Genomic DNA, 27,871 nt, shown 5'->3' with positions numbered 1-27,871 from the left:
CATTTACTCTAGAAAACCAATATAGGAAAATATGCTAAATTGACATTTAGCATTATCTCAAAACACCTTTATGATAACTTATGTTATTATTTCCATATGATTTGAATTTGAGATTTTAAAATGTGTTTTAAATGCATTTAAAATAATAGCTAGATATCAGGTGGCTATTAGGGTTATCTGGTAATGATATTAGGATTTTTCTTAACAGCTAAGTAATTGCTTCTTTTCCATGCTAAAGGCAAGTTGAACTCTATGCCCTCTTCAAGATTTATACCTGTAATGTATGAGGTAATGGGACAGCAGACTGACATTTTATGTACCACAGCATTGTTTTGTAATAAGGAGAAATCTATTTCTACATTGTCTTGGTAATTTGGGAAGTAGTGGGAGCAAAGCAACAGGAGTTATCAAGGTTGCAGACACTGGCTGACCCTTGATCCAAAGCTGTGGGTCTGCCAGCTACGGTTTTTCTTTAAGACATCTTTTTACTGCACAGGAACACATCCTGACTCCCCAGTTGCCCCCATTGCTTCCCAGAATCTTACAAGTCGTATGGAACACATTAAACAAAACCATTTCAGCAAGCTCAGTGCCTTGGATATCTGCCCTAATTTGACGTAAATAAAAAGACTTTGGACACCTTATGACTATAATTACATCGTAGAGAGCACAGACAATTTCACTTCCTAGTCTCATGGAAGTCGAAAAGTGTAGGCCTTGTTATAAAGCAGAATTCAATTGGAGGCGTATTCCTGAATCCTTTATCCCTTGCAGGAATATTTTTCTATGTGATTTTAGAACACTTGACACTAGTAACTGAATGTTCCTTGCCTCCTCCTCCCCACCAACAATCTCAGAAATAGGAAGTAAACAAATGGATGCATTTGGGATTAAAAGTATATGAAAAAAAATCAGATATCCAGGCCCTAGACTCTAAATGGATTTAGGTATACCAATCACTGCTCTATTTTAGCGCTAAGTATGAAATCTGAACTAACAAGTACAGCCAGGGAGGCCTAGTGAGCACTCTCACTGCACTTTGTTAACCTAACAAAGCCTGGGGGAACATTATATATATACCTGTGCTACAGGAAGAACTCCTGTTGCTCCTTATGAAAAGAATGCCTAATTTTAAACACCTAATGAGCTTGGTGGGGTGAACCAAGCTTCTAAAGATTTCCATAAACTTAGAGCTAATGAGAGCCAAGTTGTGAGCTGATTTGTATCAGTGGGAAGCTCTGCTTTTTGCTTGTCTAAAGGATGGAAGAGAAGTGTATAATGGCTTTTGCCTAGAGGCAATTCTCAGGCTCCTTTTCACTTAAGTAAAGGTCTTCTCTTTGCCCCCAGGGCTTCCTACAGAACAACTATATATGGAAGTCTTCTTAAAGGGAAGATTATTTTTAGATACACAACTGCTTGAAAAGAGATACTTCAGTCAAATCTATTTATTTGGAGACAGACACCTAGAAATGAGCACAATTTTATTCCCATCCCCTCATCTCCACCTGTGTTTTGTTCTTCTTGTTTTCTAACTGAATTTAGTCAAACTAGTTGAATTTCAGTACACAGCTTTCTTCCATAAACATTAAACATATTCAGTTGTTTTTAGCTTTCATCATAACATAGTATCCAATTTATGATACATAGGTTATATCATTCTGCTCTTTGTTATGAGTTATTTTTGTGAGTTATTTAATATCCAATTGGTACAAATTGGAACCATGGAGTTTCCATGAAAAGTAACCATTGTCTCTCTGTGGGTATTGATATTAAATTTAGTAATATTAACAGCATAATAACAACAGGCACAATCAGAAGAATTACTTTGAGCAGAGCATTATCCAGCAAGACACCGTGGGATTAAGTCATTTTAGTGGCATTAAATACCTGTCATTTTATTTCCATCACCTTGCAGTGGGTGGTTGATTGGGATTAGTGGGTAGATTAGTCTTTTTATGGAAGTGTTTATATGCATTCAAGAAGCACACCCTAAATGGCTGTGTCCTACACTCATTTGTCTGCAATAGTTATGTTGTCCGTGACAATTTAAGGGGGAACATTCTGAAGGGAGACACCTAGGATTACAATGCACTTCAGATTGCTTTTGGTTTTAAAATGTGGATAGATCATGTGCATTTTTCCTCTCCAATCTGTCTCTCCCTCCTCAAACCCCCCAAAATAAGAAGGAAATTATCAGAGGAGACATGACAAAAAAAAATTTCAGGTTGGGGGGAAGCAGCAAATGGTTGGTAACAGAAGAGAGGTGGGCTCAGAGAGGGACCTACTTGCCCTAGAAAGCCCAAGGAACTCAAGACTCAGAAATATTAGGTGTGAAGGAAAGTAAACCAGAAAGCAGAAATGTTAATTAACTCTGTCTACCAAGCATTTGACCTCCATCACCAGCATGATGTCCATGCATTGCATGGAATGCTTGGTAGAGAGATGTTTTTCTCAGGCAAAAGATTGGAAATTTCTTCTCAAAAGAAATTGAGCTATCTGATGAGAACTAGTGTGTCTAAGGTAGACGTCAAAACACCATAAAAAGCCATGCCATTTGAGGGTCCCAGAGTAACAGTGGGCCCAGTCATCAAATCCTGCCCATAAATATAGTGCTCATATGGGGCACCTGGGTGGCTCAGTCGGTTAAGCGTCCAGCTCTTAATTTCGGCTCAGGTCATGGTCTCATGGTTGTGGGATTGAGCCCAGGCTTCAAGCTGGGTGTGGAGCCTGCTTGGGATTTTCTCCTGCTCTTGCTCTCTCTTCCAAAAAAAAAAAAAAAAAAAGTTAAAAATATAGTGCTCACAAGCAGTGTTTTTAAATATCCTTATTCAGAATATAGTCACAGATCATCATTTTGGGAAAGCTGGTCACATGAAATTGAAAATAAACACCCCCAAAAAATGCCCCATAAAAAAGTTATAAAACCTCCATAAATGAATCCTTTTAATTAGAACTCAGACAAATTTGAAAAATAATTGCAAACCAACCAAAATGAAACAACCAAAACAGGTAAGAGACATTAGGCAAAGAAGCAATCAGAGAATGAGAGATTTCTCAGAGAATAAAAATACCACATTGATATATAAAATTCAACAGAAGTGTTGGGGTTTATTTTTTTAAGTGTTTTTTTTTCCATTTTTTTAAAACATTTATTTATTTTTGAGAGACAGAGATAGAGCAGGAGCAGGGGAGGGGCAGAGAGAGGGAGACACAGAATGCGAAGCAGGCTCCAGGCTCTGAGGTGTCAGCACAGAGCCTGATGTGAGGCTCGAACTCGTGAACCATGAGATCATGATATGAGCCAAAGTCGGACGCTCAACCGACTGATCCACATCAGGCGCCCCAGAAGTGTTGGGGTTTAAATACATGTCACTGCCCCAGGACACAGAATGAGAAAATGAAGCATAAAATATATAAGAAAAAGTCAGAGAGATAGAAGATCAATCTAATACATTTAATGATCTGATTAATAAAAGTTACAGAAAGAAAGAATAATTGGCAGACACAAAAAAAATCAAAAGAATAATGCAAGAGAATTTTGTTGAGCAGAAACATCTGTCTTCAGAGAATAAAAATATATTGATTATTCAGTACAATTAATGTTAGAAAGACCTGATCCCAAGTGCATCATTTTTTAAAGTTTATTTTAATATATGAAATTTATTGTCAAGTTGGTTTCCATACAACACCCAGTGCTCATCCCAAAAGATGCCCTCTTCAATACCCATCACCTACCCTCCCCTCCTTCTGACCCCCCCCCATCAACCCTCAGTTTGTTCTCAGTTTTTAAGAGTCTCTTATTTTTTGGCTCTCTCCCACTCTAACCTCTTTTACATCATTTTGAAACTTTATAAACAGTGAGGAGAAGGAAAAGATCCTTAAAAGCTTCCAGAGAGAATCATGAGATCATCTGTAAAGGAATATTATCAAACTGGTAACAACAGGCTTCTGATAAGCAAAATTCATGACAATGGAGGCAAACAGGAGTTCCTTTGCTTTACTTCTCCCTACCCTAGAATTACACATATCCAATCAACCTATCAGTTAAGTGTGAGAGGAAAATAAAGATATCTTCACACATGCAGGGACACAGAAAATTTGATGCCTCACATTCTCAGGAAGTTACCGAGGATGGATGCTGCAAAAAACCAGAAATCTAGAAGGGGAGAAGAACAAAGGAATTCATTGAAAGTAAGAAACAGTGAACTCAGCCTAATGGACCAATGAAGAAAAGTTCCAGGTGGCAGCAAACAGAAATCAACTAGCTTAGATCTCTGCAGATCACTCCAGAAATAACAAAACAGAACAAAGCCTTGCTTCATCAAATGTTACTTTACTACCCAAGTCTTACCTGACCACCCTACTTAACAGCAAGTCTTGTTATTCTTTTCTCTCTCATCATTTTATTTTTCTTGACAACACACCACCACTTGGCATGAGGATATACTTACTGTGTCCTTGTTTACCGTCTTCTCCATCCCCCCACCCTCACTACAATAGAAGCTCCATGAAAGCAAGGACTTTGTTTTACTTACTGTTGAGATGCTGGCACCTACAATGGATGCTTGCTAAGTATTTATTGAATGCGCAAAAGGAAAGACTAAGACATCTGGGAAATGTAAAAAAAAAAAAAAAGGAGAATCTGTTCAAATTTGACACCAGAAAAATTCACCTTGGGTGTCATAGGATTCATGTCACTAAATCTGTGGAGAAGAAAATATAATTGCTGCAAACTCCTTGACTATGAAATGAACACTATTTACATAGCCATAATGTTATAAATGATGATGGATAGTCTTCATTAGGATCCATCCATAGACAAACAACAAAAGGCTTTCTTATGGGTAAAAACAGAATCTAAATGAAAGCCACCTAGACAATGTAAAAGTCAGGATAGACTGAGAGACATGTTCATAAAGCAGGTGAGAAGGAGAGGTGGAGGCGAGTATGGGAAGGTTAATGTCATTGCATTAAAAGTGGAGAAGAAAGAGCTACTGCTGGATAATAAAGGAGGGTAAAAAACTGAAATTGCAAAGATGACCAATGGAGAAACTGAGAATAAATGTTTTAAATAGTTTGCATGTTTGAGGAGAGAAAAGTGAGAAGTGGTGTAAATGCATTAAATTCTTATCCATCGCAGCCAAAGGTAAGAGACAGTGTTTTAAGTAGTTAAGCAAAAAATGTCAGTTTGAGTGTTCTATGGAGAGGGTGAGGGGAGAGGTATATCAGGAGGACAAAACTGCAAATGATCATATATGGAGCCCCTCAAAAGCAGAACTGGGAGTGAAGAGAGAGTGGGGTGAGGGACATGTTGTTTTCCATTATTATTTTCCCCTGTCTGTGTTTGAAACACTATGATTGTATTATTAAACATTAAAACAAACTTTATTTTAAAGCAGTTGTCTATAAGGAGAGAATGATGTGATAGAAAACATACAGGTGGTCCATTTAGGATCATAATGTTTGAGTGAATCTGTTGCTAACTTTCTAGGTGGCTGTATTATTTAACGATATGAAGCCAGTTTCCTTTTCTCAGCTGGAAAAGACCCAGAACTTTTACCACCTCCCTGATTTTCTGTGATTTCTATGAATATTTTTCTCCCTTGACTTTGGAAAGCTACATAGCACATGAGCATGATTTGGGAATATGCGCATACACACGTGCGCACACACACACACACACACACACACACACACACAAACACAAATGCAGCCCTTTGGTAATTGCAAAGAAAGACGTGCTCATTTTTGGATACTACCTTTATAGCTGCAAGAAGTATATGAGGACAACACTTTTGGCAAAAAAATGTGTTGTTATGTTATTATTGTTGTTTTAATAAAACCACTCAAGATCGTTCATTATTTTTTATCTTTCAGAAGTGCTATTCTTCATTATTTGGAGGTGAAAATACAAATCCAATAGCTGAGGCTAATTTAAGACTAAAACTTTGATAAGTATATTTGCTTATTTTTTTAAGCGAAAAATGTCTTGGTTTTTGTACTACCATACACATAATATTCTACATTTGGCCCTCAAAGAAAAAGAGAAGCCTATTTTATTAGGGATCATAACCCAGAAAGGCAATACTTACCTACGCATACCTGATGACAATTAAGAATTGAATTAAGGATTATATCATGTAAAAGGATCAAAATTTAATGTATATCTAAGTATTTCCAATTGCTTCCTGGCTTCTGTATTTAAATGCTTGTTTTTCTGTCAGTCCTGTAAGTTGGAGATAAGCATTGTGAAAAATTTTTTTTCTTTTTGGGGAGGGGGAACGAGGCTTTCTTCCAAATGGCTTTGTAGCCGAGACCCTTTCCACATCCAACACCACCGCAGTGTAGAGGCTTTCCCTGTGTGTTGGATATCTAAAATTACACACAAATACTTTCTTACCTTTCACACTCCACATCAACTCTGAAAATGAATGCAGTGTATTGAAGTGTTAGATCCAAGCAACCAGTATAGCAAAGCAGTATGATGGAACAATGTGTCCTGAAAAGAAGGAAACTATTTGAATTAATCAAGCTAAACATGTAATTTAATTAGTGCCAGAAATTACTGTGGGCTCAGTGGTGCTCAGTTGTCAGCAGATTCCCTTTCTTTCTGACCCTGCAATCCATAAGGTAATTACAGAACAAATATACTGTTTATTGTAAAAAATACGTGTTGTTATGTCTACCATCTCAATGGCTTGAATGGACTCCATAATCCTGAGATCATGAGCTACTTTCAGAGACATATCACAAGTAAAATACTTAAGGGGAACAAGATTTTGGTAATTACTTTTGAGATCTAAATGTAGAACTTGTCAGAAGAAAAGCAGACGAATCTCTCCTATAGGTTTTCAGAACTCCTAGTATCTTCATTATCAGTTCTAGGCAGTGTTCATATTTGAGACATTTGATCAGCAAATGAGACATTTTGAATTTATAAGGATATTGCAGAACTTTCCACGTTCCAAATGGTTGTATTTGAGATATTTATTATTTGACTGCTCATTTAATAGCACTTTATAGACAGTGTAATACATCATATGGGTAGAAGTACATTGAACATTTAAATGCTTATAAATGAAAAGTCACTATTATTATACTATTACAGTGTTAAGAATTATGTTCACATGAACAAATAAAATACTCATAAATATGACCCAGTGATGGGTGTCATTTAAAAAAGTAATGATAGGCCTGGTGGCAAACTTGCCATTCCCCAAATTAAAACCAGAGGTGGTGATTTAAGAATGCCTTTAGTTTATTTGAACTGATTTACTGATTGAAAAGGCCATGCAGGTTTTTCACACAGAGACATGCTAAGATGGCCCTTTCATTAATTTTGCAGCTACTTTGGAAAGAGCTTGTCACTCTTGGAGTATTGTCTGTTATACCACCCATATTAGACAATGGCTGTGGTGGGAAGAGTTATGTGAGAAACCCTACAAACTTCATATCCAAAGAAGGTAGTAGCTCTTTTAAGTTGTTGCAAGTTAGTAAATATTGCCTGGCACCATTTTTGAGTGCCTGAATTGGATGGATACCTGCTTTATGGCTTTGCCACATATTCCATTCCTTTTTTTAAAAAAAATAATTAGTTTTTATTATTTATTGTTTTTGAGAGAGAGAGAGAGAGAGAGAGAGAGAGAGGGAGAGCACACAAGTGAAGGAGAGGGAAGGAGAGAAAATCTTAAGCAGGCTGTGTGCTCAGTGCAGAGCCCAACTTAGGGCTTGATCCCACAGCCTGGGATCATGACCTGAGTTGGACAGTCAACCGACTGAGCCACCTAGGTGCCCCAACTCATATACCATTCTTTTTGCTTATCTCTTTTTAGCAAAATAGATTATTAAGGGTGACATAATAATGGAAAATCACATTATCCCTTAAAACTATTTTTAGGGGGACATACACAATGACATTATAATCATATGATGGTCTCATCTTCCTCCCCATTCTACTGGGAATACTCAGTTCAGGTGGGCTGGGTGGCAGCAGTGTCAAAGCTCATGGGGGTTGGACACCCATGAGTGTGGCCTGAAGTGCTGAGTCTGGAAAATGACAGAATCTGCTGTGGAAAGAAGCAAAAGCGGTTACTGTTCCCTGAGAAAGTGGATAGCAGGGGGGTGGGGGTTAGCGTTTGGTCACTTGATTGTCACCCACGTAAGTTTTCTTCCATCCAGTAAAGATAAGGATTTTCCCACAGGGCTTAAAATGTGAAAATATTGTTTACTTACATTTTATTATTTCTGGAATATGATGTCTCTTTGTATTCATAATTAGATTAGAACTCTTTGTCATCTTGGATATTTTGGGGGGCAGGAGAGGTGACATGGAGTCAGGAGAAGCTCGAGTTTTCCTTGTTGCAGATCACAAATATGATAGTCTATTTTTCCCTGTTTATTTATAAAATCCACTGTTAAGGCTGGGTGGAAATCTAAGACTCTCCCCGTCGCCAAGGCCTTTATAGACTCTCAGGAAAGGGGGGGGGAATGTTGAGAATACCTTTAGGACTAACATATGAAAGTAATTTGAATTGCATTTAGTCACTGTAGAAATTTAGTGCTTGAGGTTGTTTCCTTAGTCAGAATTAATACTGCTGAAAACTATACATAGCTGAATAACATATACTTTCCTGAAAAATCCAAAGATGGAATATTCATTAAGATTAAATGTCTGTCAGTTTTTTAATGAAGAGACAATACGCATCATCATTTATTTTTGTAACATTTAAAAGTGAAATAGGCAGAACAATGTGAATGTACTCAGCCCTACTGAACTGTATCCTTAACAATGGCTAGGATGATAAACACTGTTTTCTGTATTTTACCACAACCTTAAAAAAAAACAACAAAAAACCAAATACTTCTCTATTAACAAAAAAACATCCTGGGTCTCTCTTGGGGCAACATTTCGAAGGGTTCTAGTTGAAGACTAAACTCAAAGACACAAACTCCTGCTTTAGAGTCATAGAAAGCAACAGCTGAAATGCAGTTTTGGAAGTCAGGGAGTCCACCTTCTCTTTTCATAGACTAGAAGAATGTAGCTCAGACAGGTAGAATGACTGGTCCAAGATCATACAGATCAAAGAAGAGAAGGTAAGTAGATACCCGGTCAGCACACTCCCAGTCCTGGCTCTTTCTGCTGCACTGTTCTGTCTTGGTCAGTAAATCAGCATTGGCCCCTCTTCTTTAACACCATATACTTTGTGTGTGGGTTCACTCAATACTGTCAATTTGATCATCTGTATTTTTTTCTATTTTCTACTTCTCCATCTTTTCCCACTCTTCCCAATAACTTCCTTTATGTTACAGTTTTGCAAATACTTTCTATTTCCTTTCCTTTTCACCAAATTTAGGAAGCTAGGCTTTATACAATGGCATGCTAATTTTTTTCTGGGATAGGCAAAACAAAAGCAAAACAATTTTTTTCTTGTTATCATTGGCATAAAATACATTAGAGATATAGGCTATAGTTTTATAACAAACTTTCACAGATATCTTTTTAAGTTTATTTAGAGAGAAAGAGCATGAGCAGGGGAGGGGCAGAGAGAGAGAGGGAGAGAGGGACAATCCCAAGCAGGCCGCACACTGTCAGTGCAGAGCCCAGCGCAGAACTCCATCTCTTGAACTGTAGATCGTGACCTGAGCCAAAACCAGGAGTATTATACTTAACTGATTGAGCCACACAGGTGCCCCTGTTTTCTATTTGATCCTTTAAGGGTAGATAACTTTAGAATGTAAGTCCCCTGAGGGAGGAACCTCGGCTGATTTTGTTTTCATTGCTGTGCCCTGGTACCTAAAATAGTGCCTGACACATAGTCATTGTTCAGTAACGATTTGGTGAATCAATAAATTAGTATCCCTCTCATTTTAGAAATGAGTATTTGCTCAATTAACATATATGTTAGTAGTAGAGGCTGGACTCAAGTCCAGTGCTCCAGGTTCCAAACCCCGTGCACCTTGCAAATCAAGATAGTTAGATTTACAAACCACAAAGAGATGAGGTGAAAGCAAAATAAGCATAGGAAACCACTAGGAGTATTGGAGAAAAGACCTAAGAACATTGCATCTGAGGTCACAACTTCATAGAGACCCAAGAAGAGGGTTAGTATGGATAGACACAAGGAAATTGACAGTGCACTGGGGACGTGGGATATGGAGAACTCAGGTTACAGGAAATCAAGATTCGGTTTGCATATATGTGCCACTGAACTGGATTCAGTACGTTGGAGGAGAGGATTTTGATTCCTTTCTTCTCTTTACCCCTCCCTGTATGCTTCCCTTCACAGAAAGAGTGAAGACACCCAGTCCTAATTTCAGCCATAAATGATGCCTAAACAAACACATAAAACAAGAAACAAACAAAAGCCCTCTATATGGCTACAAAATATTTATTTATGAGGCTGCTACATCAATAACACTAATTATACTGTAATTGCCAAGAACTGAAATTAATGTGATTTTGTGGAAATCCACAATCAATCTCAGGCCTAATTTCTGTGAATGAATGCACTCTGAACAAAATTTCAGTTTAGAGAGCATATTTCATTCTTAGAGTACTTGGCAAAATGACATTGGGGAGGAGAATTGTAAGATGTAATAGTATACTTCAGTCCTAAACTATAAAGGCAATAAAGTCAGTCCGTTCAGTACTGCCTGATTATAAGGCAGCTCCTTAATGGTTGCACAGTGAAACTGGTTCTGTGAATTATCAGACCTTACCTCTAGCCATGAGAAAATTCTCAAGATAGCAGACTGAAAAGTTCAGTGATCGCAGCATCATAATAATATTTCCCCAGCCATACATAGAGGTATAGTAAAATTGAATTATTTTCTGTTTAGATAGCAGGTGTAAATGAGAGAGACAAAAGGCCTTTCTCCAGAGCTGCTTCAGCATATGGAAACGAAAATGTATTTTGCACAGTTCCCAATGTGAACATTATGTTCTCTACTTTGTGGTTAATTGTGAGCAACACTGTGGTCCTGCTTAAGGTTTTAAAAATCCATCTCACTTTCATTTTGTGATTGTGTCTTACCTGGAGTGTTGTTCTGATACTATGGACTGGAATGGAGCTAGACCTCTTGTTTGTATTTCAGAGACTAAACAAGAGCTGCTGAAAATAAGGGACCATATTCTAAACATTCAATTTTAGCATGGAAAACACTGTTTACACGGTCCACAGTAATGGCAGCTGTTTCAGCTATTTAAATAGTATAATTACACATTTCATTCCAGAGTATAACAGTAACAGTTAGTTTACTAGTAAATCTCAAATTGAACGTACCCGTTCCTATATAAACATGTACAGGTAACCTATCAATAGTTACTGCCAATTATATCTGAACTATAATTTGGTCTTATTGGAGCTGCAGTGCCTGAAAAGAATACTTTCCTTGGGAATGTTGAACCTTCCTCTATCCCCCCAAATGATAAAAAAAAAAAAAATACAGTTGTCAGCATAATGTCTTGACATTCATGATGCCAGCCTGTCTTTACTGGTGTCAGATGTGAAAATAAATAGATATTAAACTGTCAGTCAATGAAATTGCAAAGTCAAGAACAGCTCTAGCTGTGATCCTGTGTGTTCTATTTGATGGACACAGGTGTTTAAGTGTTATGAATTCAACAGGGCCAGGGAACAAGAGAAACATTTTCCAGCAGTTTTCTATTTGCTAAAACATCTGAGATGAACTTTCCTGCATCTCAGGACTTCAGTGGAATCTCAGAGGTTTGAAAAAGTGCCAAGAATTCCCCCACTGTTTTCAGTGCTAAAATGTGAAAAGTTGGCCCCAATTCCTGAAGGTACATTCTGTTATCATCTATGCATGCAAGGTCTCCAAAGCCAAGTGAAGGGCAGCTCCATTGGCCTTGAATGCACATTTGAGACAGACACCAGACATCCACCTAGTTTATTTATTATTCATAAGACACTTAAAGCCAATCATCTGTCACTAATAAACATTAACACTATTAAAAATTAACAGTCATCTTAGAGTATAATGAGACCAACTCTTCCTTCTGCTTGATAAGAGCTGGAGCAAAGCACATAATATTCAGTTATAACACTTGTAACTTTAGCTGTTGTTATTATCGCTGTTATTATTAGTAATAATATTATGGCATTGGCTTATATGAGAGATTTCATCCTCTTGATGATACAGATGTGTCATGTTTCAATAAGTGGCATTAAATTTGTATCACAACAAGTATCCTTAAATTCTCTTACCAGAGAATGATACTTCATAATGACATCATAAACAAAACCCTGTACTTGAATACTAACTAGCGGTATGAAGAAAGAACTGATCTTGTTGTTCTAGGACTCTTATACTACATCATTGGTCAGGTCACAGAGTAGTGTTCTCAAACATCAAGACTTATAGCAGGTGATTTTTGTGCCAACAGCTAGTTTAAATACCTACAGTGATCAAATCGAAGGCTGATAAAACACTATAGTCCTGTGATAATTTATTAAATTATATGTAGAAAAGCCTAGATTGAGCGTTTCCCTGATAATTCTCTTTCAATCACAATTTTCTTTTGGTGTCTACTTCTTGAAAGGACCTGAGCCAACACTGTTAGAAAAGGCAGGTTAGAAAGATTACTCCAGTAGCTAATTGGAAAATGACATTTGACAGAAACAAATCTTACCAGATGAGATCAAATACCTCATTCTGATTTATGTCTTCAAATCAATATCCATATTGAAGCGTTTCCAAACATGGGGATGGATGGTGCTGGCAGTGACTTGTAACTGAAAGCAAGATGGATGCAGATGATGAGCAGTAGCACCAAAAGAGTTGGGGATGCAACAGCCTTAAAGGCGAGCTTTATTTTCCTGCTTATGGAGTAAAAGACCTGCTGTGTCTCCTTTCATTGAGGTGTTCTGTATTATTTTTCTCATCACCACTTTATCGACAAGGTACTATTTCCTGTTTGCTCTTCCTCATCTTGTCCTTCGTAGTAGATTGCAAAAATGGCCACAGTTCCTTATTTCTACATCCTTTTGAAGTGTGTTCGCCATTCCTCCCATGAGGAGGTAAAGTCCATTTTCTCTCCCCTTAAATCTGACTGCCCTTGAGACTGGCTTTGGCCAGTAGAAGGGGAAAGTGATGTCAAGAGTCCTTTCATGCTTCTCCTCACTCTCTTGGATCCCTTCAGAGCTGCCATGTGAGCAAATCTGGGGCTAGCCTGCTGGGCGCTAAGAGACACGCGGCCCAAGCACCATCATCACCCCAGCTGACAGCCAGGCAACCACCGGAAACTGATTGGCAGAGTAGGTGCAACTGAGTACTGAAAAATCACCCAGCTGAGCCTGGCCTAAATTACTGTCCCACAGAATTGTGAGTTAACTGAATAGTGGTTGTTTTAAATCACAGCAAAAACTAATACTCACTTTTTAACTCATTACAATGTAGTTTTAGTCTCCATCAACCGAATAACTTTGTTATGGTCACTAACTAGTGACTGCTGCGGTCGGTTTTACTGACCTAATTGTAATTCTTGGTTTACAGCCCTTCTCTGCTACACTGTGGTTGACTTCTCTTTTCTTATGAAACAGCAGGGAAGCTTTCTTTCTGCTTCTCTGTTGACTGATCTAGTTGTTTCTTCTGGTTGCCCCTTATATGTTGGGGTGCTTTTGGGATCTGGCCTTAATCGTTTTATCTATATATGCTGTGCTTGGGTGATTTCATTCATTTGAATATTCTAAACTTGTGTGTACTCTGACATCTAAATGTGCAACAATTGACCCTGTCAGATACATGGGCTAGCCCAACTGGGATATTTAGTAAGTGCCTGGAACTTAAAATGAGTTTGAAGTTTAAATCATAATTCACTTTCTCTCCAAATGTTTTGTGACTCTAATAGTCATACATTTCCAATTGAGGTATCTCAGAGTAGTCCTTGTTCCCTGAATGTTCCTTTTGAGGTTGAAACTTTCATCTTTCCTTAGCTTATGACCACAAAACATTAGCTCACGCTACTGCAAAAGTCTACCCTCTCTTTGTTGCTAGTCTTTTCCCAGTATTACCAGAGTTACATTCCCAAAGAAAATGTCATTACCCTCCATATGGCCCCCGCTATAGTTAAAATCTGAACACTTTATGTCTTTTAGAAGCAGAAACACCAGCTTTAAAGTCTTAGCCTTCCAACTTAACAGGTCTCTGACCTTGGTTAACGTTGTAGCTTCTCTGAACTTCAATTTCTCTATATGTATAATGTACTTTCAAGTCATTCTTACCACTGAAAGACATACTTTATGTAAGGCTCTTATTAGAAGAATGGCATACAGTGAATATTTATGTTTCACCTAAATTTCACAGTCTGCCTCTAAGTTGCTTCCCTAACATCATTTCTTGCTACCCCTCCCATCTATATTTTTCCTTTATTCCCGGCCTTGAAATATCTAATGTTTCAGCCACACTTAGTTTACATCAGTTCCTAAGTAGTCTACCATATTTTATTGATTCTAAGATAGTATTACCACTAATATGAGGATGTACCTTAAAATTAGTGACATATGACAATTTAATTGGTAGCTTTATTTGTTTTATTTGGTAGCTCTTCCATGGAGTATTTGATTAAGTGAAATATGATATTCGCTTCCTGATTCCTTGCCTTTGTTTATTTTACCTAGAATAATGTTCTTTCCTTAACTTCTAGATAAACTGTTAGAAGTTTCTGACTTGCATAGACATTTCTTTCCACTCAGTTTTCCATGTTTCTACAGCCCACTTTTTGTAACTGTCTATTGGCTTAGAGTTAACTGTTCAGGTAGAGGGAACACAGTCCATACAAGACCAAACTGAATTCTAACACTACTTGCACATTCTGGAGGTTCCCCAAAACACCAGGAGTTTAATAATTCTCCAGGAATACTCACAGAACTCACTGAAAGCTGTTACGCTTGTTGTTATGGTTTATTACAGAGAAAGGATGCAAATTAGAATTAAAGGAAAAAGCACATAGGACAGAATCCAGGAAAATATCGAAAACAGAGCTTCCTTTGTCCTCTGCCCTTGGAGTAAGAACACCTAACTTTTCTGATATCAATGTATGACAATACGCATGGAATATTACCAATCTAGGAAGTTCCCCTGAGCTCCAGAGTCCTGTTTTATTTTGTTTTGTTTTGTTTTGTTTTATTTTTTGTGTGTGAGTGTGTGTGTGTGTGTGTGTGTGTGTTTTCCCAGAGTCCAGAGTTTTTGTTGTTGCTCTATCACCCAGTTTGATTGATTAATTAATTGATTGATTGCCAGTATGGTGGATCTCCAAGTGACCCAAAGCTCCCACATTAAACCACACAATTGTTGGTTTTTCTGGCATAATCAGTCTCTACCTGAAACCATACTACAGCATGACCTCAGGCAAACAAAGACACTCCTATCAAATATGACATTCCAAAGGCTTAGAGATCGCCTCCCAGAAGCCTCTATATAGATAAGGTTAAATTCTTTACTACACACTATAATATACATACTTATTTTTCTTATCTAAAAAGTAGGTGAAATTAGGGCACCTGGGTGTCTTAGTCAGTGAAACGTCTGACTCTTGATTTCAGCTCAAGTCATGATGTCACTGTCATGAGATCAGGGCCCGTGTTGGGCTCCACACTGAGCATGGAGTCTCCTTAAGTTTCTCTTCCTGCCTCTCTCTTCTCTCCCTCTGCCCCTCCCCTTCTCTCTCTCTCTTTCTCAAAAAAATAAATAAAACGTAGGTGAAATTATATGAATATTGTAAGACTATTCTAAGGATGAATTGGACAATATATATAGAATATATATATGGAATATTTATAGTAATATCTGACCATTGTAATCATTTAATAGACAGTGGCAATTATAGGATTATTATCATTTTTCTTTTAATATCCACACAGATTATAACTAACATCCTAATTCTTTTATTAGGAAAGAGAGCAAAAAAGTAACAAAGGAAAAAAAATAAGTTTATATAGCTCAGAGACTGAATCAAATTTCATTAAATATCATATTTCAGTCATATATAATTTATATTAATTCCTTGAGCTAACAACTTTATGTTTGAGATTATTATTTCTAAAATAGGAGATCTATGGTTATTAGAATATTGACAATACTGTGTGAAGAAAACGATAACTAATAGCCATCTTCATTAAAGAAAATTAGCCTTTTAATTTAATTAAATTAATCCAAGAACATCTACAAAAGAAAACAAGTTTCAGGATTAGTGATTGGATATGGAAAACTAAATCCCAGATTCAGGGCAAGCTTATAAATGATCTCCTCCATCTCTCTCAAAGGAAAAACTTTTTGAACATCTACATAAATATCATCTCCAACTCTGCTTGAATACTTTCAGTCTAAGCAAGAAAAAACAGCCTTGTCTCAAGATGGGTTTGATTTAAAATATTATTTAAAAAAAATGTCTCCTAGACTTTCAACTCTATCAAAATTATCCCCACAAATGCATGATAAAATAGAACCATCATCCTTATAAAAGCTAAGTTCTTCAGAAAACTGGGAAAACCTCTAGCGACAAGAAATGAAGCAGAAAACAAACCAAAAAGAGCTGAAAGCAAATGAATTGATTCTGAAACTATGCCATGAGAGCCTTTCCATTGGGACATGTACACATTTGTGGACTAATATGAGTGGAAATAGGAGACTAGATTATGGACCTATTCAAGGTGAAGAATGGGAATTGAGACCCACCCAAAAATGCAGGTCTTAGGAGGACACTTAAAGAAAAAAAAATGGAGAAATTTGGAGGGATGGATAGGGAAATCTACTAACGGCACAGAGCATGTGTAAAGAAACTTGAAACTTGCTCATTTTCACCTAGGATCTAGATAGAATGTCTCCTCTGAGATTTTTACCTATGGATGTACCCTTTCTAAGATTTGGAATTTAAGTTTAGTCTGTGCCTGGGAGTTTAAAATTCCCCAAATTAAATTAAAATAGGAAAAAGTAATGCAAAATTACTTCTGACTGATGATCCCTTTGTGGCATCTGTAATACATACATTCAAATTCACTTGGGAGACATGCATTCCAACCAGACTACACAGGACTCCCACACATAAATATAACCTCACAATTCAACATCATAAACAAAGAAGGAAATAATTCACAATGAGGGAGAGTCAGCAGGCATATCAAACATTAGTTTGATCCTTATGAACTTTAGATATAAAACTAAGAAATTATAAGTACATTTAAAGTTTATTAAAATGTAGAAGAAGGGCTTACAAAATCAAAAATACAATAACATGTGATTTAAAAGGAATAGGAAGCAGATATGAAAAAGATTCAAATAGAATATTTATAAAAGAGAAATATAGTCAGTGAAATTAAGAATTCATTTGGGGAATTGAAGGGCATTTTACACAGCATTTTACAAACTGCTAAAGAGAGAGTGAGAAGAGAAATGGAAAATAGATGTTATGAAAATTATTTTAATCATATAAAGTAACATCCATAGGTTCTGGGGATTAGGACATGGATCCCTATGGGGGCCATTAATCAACCTACCATAAGAGGTTGTGTCTAAGAATTTTTCAGATTTAATAAAATATGATGAACATCATATAATACTTTTTTACATACAGCCCAACTTTATTTTTGCTTTTAATATAATACATATAATATAATATAATATAATATAATATAATATAATGTAATATAGAACATTAATATCAGAGTAGAACTAAATAAATAACTAAATAAACTAATGAATGAGTGAATAAATCCACATACAGATACATCATAGCAGAATTGCAACATACCAAATAAAAAGCAACAATAGTCTGGGGTGCCTGCGTGGCTCAGTCAGTTAAGTGTTGGCTCTTGATTTCTGCTCAGGTCATGATCTCGCGGTGGGTGAATTTGAGCCCTGTGTCGGGCTCCACACTGACAGTACAGAGAATGCTGGGGATTCTCTCTCTCTGCCCCTCCCCACTGGTGCAGAGTTAAGGAATTCTTTGACTTTGACTGCCATCAAGCTGCGTGCACTCAAGGTTTAATACTATACAGTATACATTACTGTAATTTCTCATAGGAGATAAAGACGAAAGAAACATAACTATACCAATAGATACAGAAAATCCAGGTGTACATTAATGATAAAATAAAACCATAATGGGGGCGCCTGGGTGGCGCAGTCGGTTGAGCGTCCGACTTCGGCCAGGTCACGATCTCGCGGTCCATGAGTTCGAGCCCCGCGTCGGGCTCTGGGCTGATGGCTCGGAGCCTGGAGCCTGTTTCCGATTCTGTGTTTCCCTCTCTCTCTGCCCCTCCCCCGTTCATGCTCTGTCTCTCTCTGTCCCAAAAATAAATAAAAAACGTTGAAAAAAAAAACTTAAAAAAAAATAAAACCATAATCAAAATAGGAGTAGAAAGAAAATTCCTTACTTTCTCGCTCCTTCTCTCTCTCAGAATAAACTTTTGAAAAAAGCAACAGTAGTCAAAAGGTGTTAGAATAATAATTTTAAGGTTCTGAGAGAATAGTAACTGTAAATATAAACTTTGCATGATTAAATTCTCATTTAAGACTTAGTGTAACTTAAAACATTCTTCACAAAGATTGTTAGATACATCATTTATCCATCCTTACAGAAAGAGATTCTAAAAGAAGTACTTGAGGAAGAAGAAACTGGAAAGGAAGGAGATGCAAGTAGTAAGCAAATTAGTAAAACGTGAAGTATAGCTAAATAATTTTGATGGCATAAATTAGTAATTGTAATCACTTCATTGTGGTAATGAAATATTGAACAACAATACATGTAATACTAAAGGAATTTTAAGTTAAGGCATGAAGTCCTTTGATTGTTGAGAGTAGGTAAGGATTATGATTAGATTTAGAAAAGGTATTCATTAAGGTGTGTTAAAATTTGAAGGCTAATTACTAAAAGGATAGAAATGAAACATATTTCTAAATCAGTAAAGGAGGAAGGTAAAAGCATAAATCCACAATAGCTATAATCGATAAAGGAAGAAAATAACCTCATTTCCTACCAAAAGACGTGATAAATAGGAAGCAAAATATGGTGATGGAACCGTCTCTAAATATGTCAGTAAACAAACAATATAAATAAACTAAATCTAACACTTGAAAAAGAGACTTTTCAGATCTTTAAAAAAAATATCTTCCTGTTATTTGCATAAGGCACACTTAAACATACAGACACAAAAAGGTAAAAGTAAAGAGATGGAAAAAAATGCAATAAGCATATTCCAATGAAAATGAAAACTGTGGTTGATCTATTATCAAATAGAATCAAAGACATTATTAGGGATAAAAAGGGTCAGCACATAATGAAAAATGAACAATTCACCAAGAAAATATAGAAATTCCACACTTTTCAGTACCTAATAAGATAGCTTCAGAATATATTAGTAAACAAACTGAGAGAATTATAAGGAGCAATTGATTAATATACAGTCATATTGGCTTAGTTGAACAAAACACTGTGAACAATTAGTAGATTACACAGAAAATATATATTTGTAAGTGTATGAAAATCTGAACAATCTAGTTACCTAAGCTTATTCTAATAGATTTATATATAACCCTGAGCATTATTCTGAAGCACAAAGAGAACATTTATAAAAATGACAACAAGTTTAAAGCATATCTCACTGACAGCAAACAATCAATAAGATATAGGCCATGTTTTCTAATGAAAATACAATTGAATCATTGCATTGTCATTGAAATCAACAACAAAAAGAACAACAGAGTCATTGCATCATTATTTAAATCATTAACAATTAATACAAAAACCATTCCGTGGACATTCAAACACAAATGTTTAACTCATGGGTCAAAAAATTATAATAAATTCTTACCTATTTTAAAATTGAAAATGAGAAGCTTACATATCAAACTTGAGGGATAATACCAACATGATTTAGAGGGAGATTTTTATCATTAAATATTTGTCAGAAAAGAAGAAAACTAACAATTATGAGTTGAGTCAACAATTTAAAGAATTGAAAAAATAAGTTAAACCATGTAAGTATAATAAAGGAAGTAGTTTAACAGTAGAAAATATAGAAGTAGAAAAAGCAAGAATAGAAGAGGGAACAAACAAAAATTGTTGGCTGTAAGGCAAAACACACATGCACACACACACGCACACACATTAAAATAAGCTACATTCTTATGGTTCTGATTAAAGGTAAAGAAAAAGACAGAAGAATACAATGAAGAATGGCAAAGAAAACAACTACAGGTAGAGATTAAAAAAAATTATAGTAGGGGTACCTGAGTAGCTCAGTTGGTTGGGTGTCTGACTTTGGCTCAGGTCATTATCTCACAGTGTGAAATCAAGCCCTATGTTGCACTCTCCTCTGCCGGTGTGGAGCCTACTTGGAATTCTCTCTCGCTCTCTCTCTCGCTCTCTCTGCCCCTCCCTTCTCACATGTGTGCACTCTCTCTCAAAATAAATAAAAATAAATAAATAAATAAGCAAAAAAATTATGGTATAATACAAAGTAAACTTTAAATTTGAAATACTTAAACATTTGTTTATAAATAAATTTGTAAATTAGAAAGTTAATGGAAACAGCTTCCCAAAAGAATATAATTTAACAAAACTGACTTGCCAATAAATTAAAGATATGAATAGATCTGTAATTATTAAGTAAATTTATTCACTACTTAAAAATAACCCTGTCTATATATCCACAAATTACAGACCTAGGCAGTTTAAAATAATTCTGCCAGTGCTTTAAATATAGATAATCCCAATTTTATGTGAAATTCTCCAAAAACTGAAGAAAGAAGAAAAATTACTCAACTATTTCAGAAAGGCTATTAGAGGAAAAGGAAATTATTGACTGCCATCAAGTTGCATGTACTCAAGGTTTAATATTCTACAGTATACATAAATGTAATTTCTCACAGCAGATAAAGATGAAAGACACATAACTATACCAATAGATACAGAAAAATCCAGGTGTACATTAATGATAAAATAAAACAATAATCAAAATAGAATTACAAGGAAAATTCCTTAACCTAATAAAGTATTGTTGGGGTGGAAGACCTTCCTCTGTGCTGTGGTCCTTCTAGCTGGACTTCGAATCAAATTGACATGAGGCAGATTAACAGGAGAAAATCAAATGTAATAGGCATTATGTATGGGGAATCTACACACAGACATGAGATTCCAAAAACAGTGAGGAAACATGAAGCTTATATGAGCTAAGCAGAAGACGTAGGGTTTGAGGATGCAAAGGACAGAAAACTCGTTAGCAAGAAGGTAAAAGGAGATGTTTGAAAAAACAAGATTGTTCTACTATGCAGATGAGTTCCTTAGGTAAAAGGGGGTCCATTAATATTTCTCTTGTAGGCTCTCCTTTCCAATGTAAATTAGGCAGTTACGGGGGAGGCAGAAAGCTTTTCCTGCATCTGCTAGGCTTTTATTACTTTTAATTTGAGATAGTCTTTTTTTTTTAATGTTTATTTATTTTTGAGACAGAGAGAGACACAGCATGAGCAGGGAAGGGGCAGAGAGAGAGGGAGACAGAATGTGAAGCAGGCTCCAGGCTCTGAGCTGTCAGCACAGAGCCCAACGCGGGGCTCGAACTCACAAACGTGTGAGATTGTGACCTGAGCCGAAGTCGGACGCTTAACTGACTGAGCCACCCAGGGGCCCCTAACTTGAGATAGTCTTTATGCCGAAGTGGTACATTTTAGGGTGTCTCATCCTGCACCCCCTTCAGCAGTATTTACTAAAGCTGTAGCAAATATTACACATAATTAGAACTTTTTTATTTTTGAAGTCAGGATCAAGATGGGTGCTACTATGACTGCTTCTAATTCATAGTGTCCTCAAGGGCCTAGCTAATGCAAGGAATTAAGAAAAAGAAATAAAATATGTACAGATAGAAAAAAAAATCAAAATCTCGTTTTTCAAGGACAATATGATTGTCTACATAGAGAACCCAAGATAATTTACTAACTATTAGAATCAATAAGAGCATTAAGCAAGTATTCTGGACACAAATTCAATATACAAAAGTGAATTAGAAATGCAATACCAAAATCATCATATAAAGGGGCACAAAAGCTGAATATAGTAACAGATTTCACAAACGATTCTTAACCTTTATGTGGAAAATAATAAAACATAACACAGACCAAACAAATGAGGTGACTTATGTGTTCATGGCTAGAAAGCCTCAATAATATTAAAACATTTAATTTCCCTAGGTTAATATGTTCATTAAATGCAAATCTAGTTTAAAAACAGAATTTTTCATGGAACTTGACACATTTTTTCTAGAATCACATGGAAATGCAAAGGCCAATATTAGCCAAGAAAAGTTTGAGGAAGTACAAGGTGGGAAATTTTGCCATGTCAAGCTTCCAAAATTATTACCATAAAACTAGAATTATAAAACATTGTGGCACTGTCATAGAAAATATTTTTGGAACAAAAGATTGCCTAAAAGCAGGCCCCTAAAACTTACTATAAAAGTAATATAGTCATAAGTAACTACTATATTCCAGATGTAGTAATGTGTAACAGAAGGGATTAACAAAAAAACACATAGGACAACTGATTATGCATCAATTATATCACATAAATTATAAAAGTTAATTCCAAGTAGATTTAAGATCTAAATGTGAAAAGCATAATTTAAAAAGGAAGATAATACTTGATGTATGGAAGTGCTGTGAGTCACTATATTATACACCTAAACTAATATAACACTGTATCTTAACTACCTGGAATTAAAAGAAAAACTTAAAATAAGAAAGAAAGGAAAGAAAGAAAGGGAGGAAGGAAGAAAGAATAAAAATAAAGAGAACCTGTAATTTGCAGTATCATTGATGGGCCTTGAGGGCCTTATGCTAAGAGAAATTAATCAGATAGAAAAATAAAAATACCATTAGATCTGTCCTACATGAGGAATCAAAAACAACAACTCACAGATACACAGAAGTGATTGGTGGTTGCCAGGGGTCAGAGCTTGAGGGTGGGCAAAATGTATGAATACTGGCAAAAGGTACAAACATCCAGTTGTAAAATAAATGAGTCATGGGGATAAAATGTGCAGCCTGTGGGCTGTAGTTAATTGTACTGTATTGCATATTTGAAAGTTACTAAGAGTAAATTCAGATGATCTCATCACACACACAACAAAACATTCTGTCAATTTGTCTGGTAGTTGATGTTAACTAGACCTATTGTAGTGACCATTTCACAATGTATACACATATCAAATCATTATATAGTATACCTGAAACTAATGTTGTATGTCAGTTTTAATCAATAAAAAAGAAGTAAATATTTGGGCGTCAAAAAAAGTAAGATACTACTAGACAAGATCTTAACTTCGGGTAACTACCTGAAGCCATTAAGGTAGAAAAATGATACATTCGATCACATTTGATAAATGATACATTTACCACTTAACTATAAGCTGTTAAAGTAGAAAAATGATACATTTGATCACATCTAAATTAAAAATGTCTATGTATTAAATAATATTGAAAGTATAGCGAAAAACTGGTACTTGGCTTCGACTATTTATCTTAGAACTTCTGTATCTTAACTTCTTGTGTTTTCTTTTACTATCAAGTCAGCAACACAAGTCAGCTAACACATTGTCATTTCAAAGTCTATTCAAAAGTATTTACTGGCCGTGTTCTATGTCCATGGCTTTGTGGCACATAGATGACAGTGCACTAACAAACCTGATTTACATGGCCCTTCACCTTTAGTGGTTGTAATTAACAACCTCAAGGATATGCACATTATTTCTGAAGCTTTAAATTCTTTTTTTAAACACGGCAAGGGAATTTTGATTTCAGACCTGTGAATTTTGGAGCTCAATTTGTGTGTCTTGAGAATGTGATGAGGTATTGCCTAGCTTTTATTTGATGGAAGCATTATTTCATTTAGAATGCCCAATAGCCACATGCTCACTGAACCCACAACAGAACAGCTCTGTCAAATGATTCAAAGTACCTGCACTGTAATTTGCTGTAAGTCTGTCCTTTTCTTTTTAGTGCATTCTCTTGCTTGGTAATATTCTTAATTTAGTGTTTACTTCATTGGGCGTATTCCCAGCTTGAATCATATTTGTTATTCTGAAAGAAACCGTTTATTTCCATCCATGTTTATATTTGTATGGTTAGCTTAAAAAGTCAAGAGAGCATGCGTGGGGACCAACGTAAACATGTTTATGTATATGTTTGTATGACTGTTCTCACTTACCATACATATACATAAACAGCCTTGAAAGAAAACCAATAGATTCTGTTTCTGCTCTCTTCACACCATAAACTTTCCAATATAATCTTGTTTCCCCCAATAGACTTGGTCCTAATTTGTCTTTTCTTTATCTCAAAATTCCTGGGCTGTCAAGCCAAGTTACTCTTAAAAGGACTCTGGGAATTGCAGTCAAGAGAAAGATATATTAAAGTATCATTATTCAAACATAAAAATTTAATAAAAATGTTAACAAGGTTTCCCCAAGGTGGGGGTGTTTATTACTTACTTTTTTTTTTTAACAGCACAATTATGTTTCTACAGATAGAGGTCAGGTATAACTTATAGCACTTGCTATTTAAAGAAAATGTGGGAGAAAGAGAACACTATCCCTCAAACGTTATACACACAACTTTCTTTCCTATGTAATTTTAAACTCTTTTAATTTTCCCCTGGTTTCAAAGGGGAGTTCAGTTGTGAATGATGGCAGTGGCTTTTTCTTTAATTTGTGACATCTAATCTTTACTTTAGGCTTCGCCAGTCACATCTCACTATGTCTCATTGCGTGTGCCCTGACACAATAAATCAGGCCAAGGTGATCCAATATCGTGTGACATTTTTTTAAAAAAAGGATATTAAATGGTGGCAGAAGATACGGCTGAAACACGTCAATGTGGACCCAAGGGGCATTGTTCTTCTCTAACAGTTTGCTTTCTCAGAGTCTGGCTAGAAGAATTATTATTGCCCTTTATATATAAACATCCTTATCCAAATAGTCTTCCTCTTATGCCTAATATATGCATTCCTGTCATATGAAAGCCACTTGCTTAAGCTGCTTTTCTGTCTATTTGTAGTCTGTTCAGGCACACAGTCCTCAGCAGGAGTCCGGCTCCATGATTCATTGCCTCAGATTTCCTACGGAGCTTACATGATGCTCGCTCAGCCCCATACGGTTTTGTATCCATTATAACCAGGGACAAGTAAGCAGGGCTCAGGAGTCTGAGCATCTATCTAAGAATAGCTCCCTGACGCCTTGCTTTACTCACAATAAATGAACAATGAACTCTTTACATGCTAACCTCGTATGGTGTGGAGAAATTATAGGCGCTTACTTGAGTTAAATAAGGGAAGAAGCATTGAGAGCGAAGCTCCTTAAATGAGCAGGTCAATAACTAGTTTACAGAGACCAGGGCACCTGGCTAATGGGAGAATAAAGAATTATGCTTGTCACAGAAAAAGAAAGATGCTGTCCTGGTTTAGTGCTAAATAATTACATTCATTATACTGAGAATAGCTCTGCAAGTGGTCGGTTGCACTAGTTAATTCATTAGCAAAACTAATCGGCAAACAACAAACAACAATTGGGGGTAAATTTAACCAATTTCAATAGGATGTTTGGCAAAACAGGATTTTCTTTATACTGGAAAAGGAAAATTACACTGGAAAACTGCACACATAATTGTATGTATTTTCTTACTTTTGTCCCAAGTTTCAGTATGAAAGATGGAAATCATAGCTAAGGCAGAGAGAGGGCATGGATACAAATGATTCTACCAAGTGATTTCAGATGACCTAAAATATCCCAGAGTTTCAAGTGTTAATCCTAACAATGAGTAGAAAACAGGCTGTAATAGTAAGAAAGGGGTTTTCCATTCTCTTTGCTTTATGAGATTTATGATTGTGTAATTAAATATAACATACATTGTGTGTAATACATAATAACTATAGCACAATTCTCGAGTGTTAATAATATAACTTAGATCTGTATAATCCACAGAAGCTTGGAGTAGTTTTCCCTTTGACCAGACTACTCGAGGAATAAGTGGCTTAACTGTGGTTGATACAAAACTCCAGTGTAATTAATTTGCTCATTTATGCATTCAGTATGCATCATAACTTTAGACAAAAATCCTACAAGAGGAACAGTACTTTGCCTCGGTGGATGGGCGAGGAAAGATTAGATATTACGGGGTACTCAGACTCTCCTTCAAGTAGATGAAGATTTCTAGAAAGAAGATTTTTTTTTCTACTTTCTTTTAGAAAAGAAGAAAGAACTCAAACATGCCATGCTAGGAAGGAAGGTAGGATTGAGGGATAAAATATAAAGGGTCTACTGAGCCTGGTAGCTTTATTTTGTGTCACCACAAAGCAGCACTATTCATTTAGAATTCCAGAAAAAAACAAAAAAACCGAGTTAACTCATCTGTTGAATTCAAGACAAAATCACTGATTTGATCCATTATAGATGCTGTGTTCATCACGGATTTTTACCCAAATAAATAACAAGTCTGTGGCAGAATCTTTGTAGAGTCGAGAAATTCCTCAGTAGGCCCTAGAATCAATAAAATGGGATAACTGCATTTATCAGGGACTTATCCCTGCCAGCCACATGCTGAGAAGAACATTGATATTAAAGGGTTTTTCTTTCAGGCTCTGTATTCTAAAAACTTAAGCGGAATATGTAGGAGGATCAGGGCTTCTAATATTCTCTAGCCCAGGATTTCTGAACCATGATACTACTGACATTGTGGCCCATATAATTCTTTGTTGGGCGGGGGTTTGGGGGAGGAGCTGTCCCACTCACAGTAGGATGGTTAGCAGCATTCCTGGCTTCTACCCACTAAATGCCAGTAGGAACCCCCTCAGGTTGTGACAACCAAAAATGTCTCCAGACATTGCAGAATGTTCCTTGGGTGGCTGTAGTCTTCCCCTTCTTCCTACCCCTCACTCCTCCTTGAGAACCAGTGCTATAGTCCTGCCGCCAATACTCTCCAGCATGCATTCTATAGGTTAGGTTCCCTGGGCTGGGCTCTCCCATATCTCTCTGACTTTGCACAACTTGTTCCATCTAAATTTATGACTTTGTACTTCCTAGCTCACCTCTTCATCCTTCACATTTGAGTTCCTGTCAGCTCCATACTGAGCTGGTGCTCTTCTGCTCTACTCCCACATAAATACCTTTATGAAAGCACTTAGTATCTTCTTAATAGTTATTTTACCTAACTGTTTGTGTTACTACACAGTGTAAACTCCTCACGGGCAGGGAACATATCTTCTATATCCTTAGCTCCTAGGATCCTTCCTGGTGTACTTGGGGACAAATTCAAGGGAAAGAGGAAAAACAAAAATAGTAAGAAGGGAGAAAGTCAAAATGGAAAGTGGCTTATCAAATAATACAGTTAGTGAGTAAGGTTATGGAAAGGCATTTATAGCCAGTATGATATGAAGCACTCAGGTCAATTTAATAATAAGTATATGTTTGGTTATTCTATACATCAAAATCAACTGGGCATGACTGAACTATTTGGGCAAGTTTGATATCTGTGCATTTGCCCTCCCCTTTAATACCTCAGCTAATTCCTAGGGCACCTGGGTGGCTCTGTAGGTTAAGCGTCCAACTTCGGCTCAGGTCATGATCTCACAGTTTGTGGGTTTGAGCCCCGTGTCGGACTCTGCTGACAGTGTGGAGCCTGCTTCTAGTTCTGTGTCTCCCTCTCTGTCTGCCCCTTACCCACTCATTCTCTGTTTCTCTCTCTCAAAACTGACTAAACATTAAAAAATAAAAAAATAAAAAAAACCTCAGCTAATTCCTAAAGCCCCTGGGGAATCTGTTTACCAGGTATTCTCCTTTGATATTCAAAATTACTTTAATTTTGAGTTAGGATC

General features: G+C 36.3%; 1 long non-coding RNA gene across 1 annotated transcript in view; it reads left to right on the top strand.

Moving 5' to 3' along the window:
* The window catches only part of LOC123379706, a 544,236-nt gene that overhangs the window by 152,496 nt on the left and 363,869 nt on the right, over positions 1–27,871 (top strand). The gene's annotated exons all lie outside the window — the stretch shown is intronic.

Source organism: Felis catus, chromosome C1 (assembly GCF_018350175.1).
Source record: "Felis catus isolate Fca126 chromosome C1, F.catus_Fca126_mat1.0, whole genome shotgun sequence".
NCBI classification, from domain to species: Eukaryota; Metazoa; Chordata; class Mammalia; order Carnivora; family Felidae; genus Felis; species Felis catus.
Note: the sequence above shows the minus strand (reverse complement) of the source record. Positions and strands in the feature narration are given on the sequence as shown.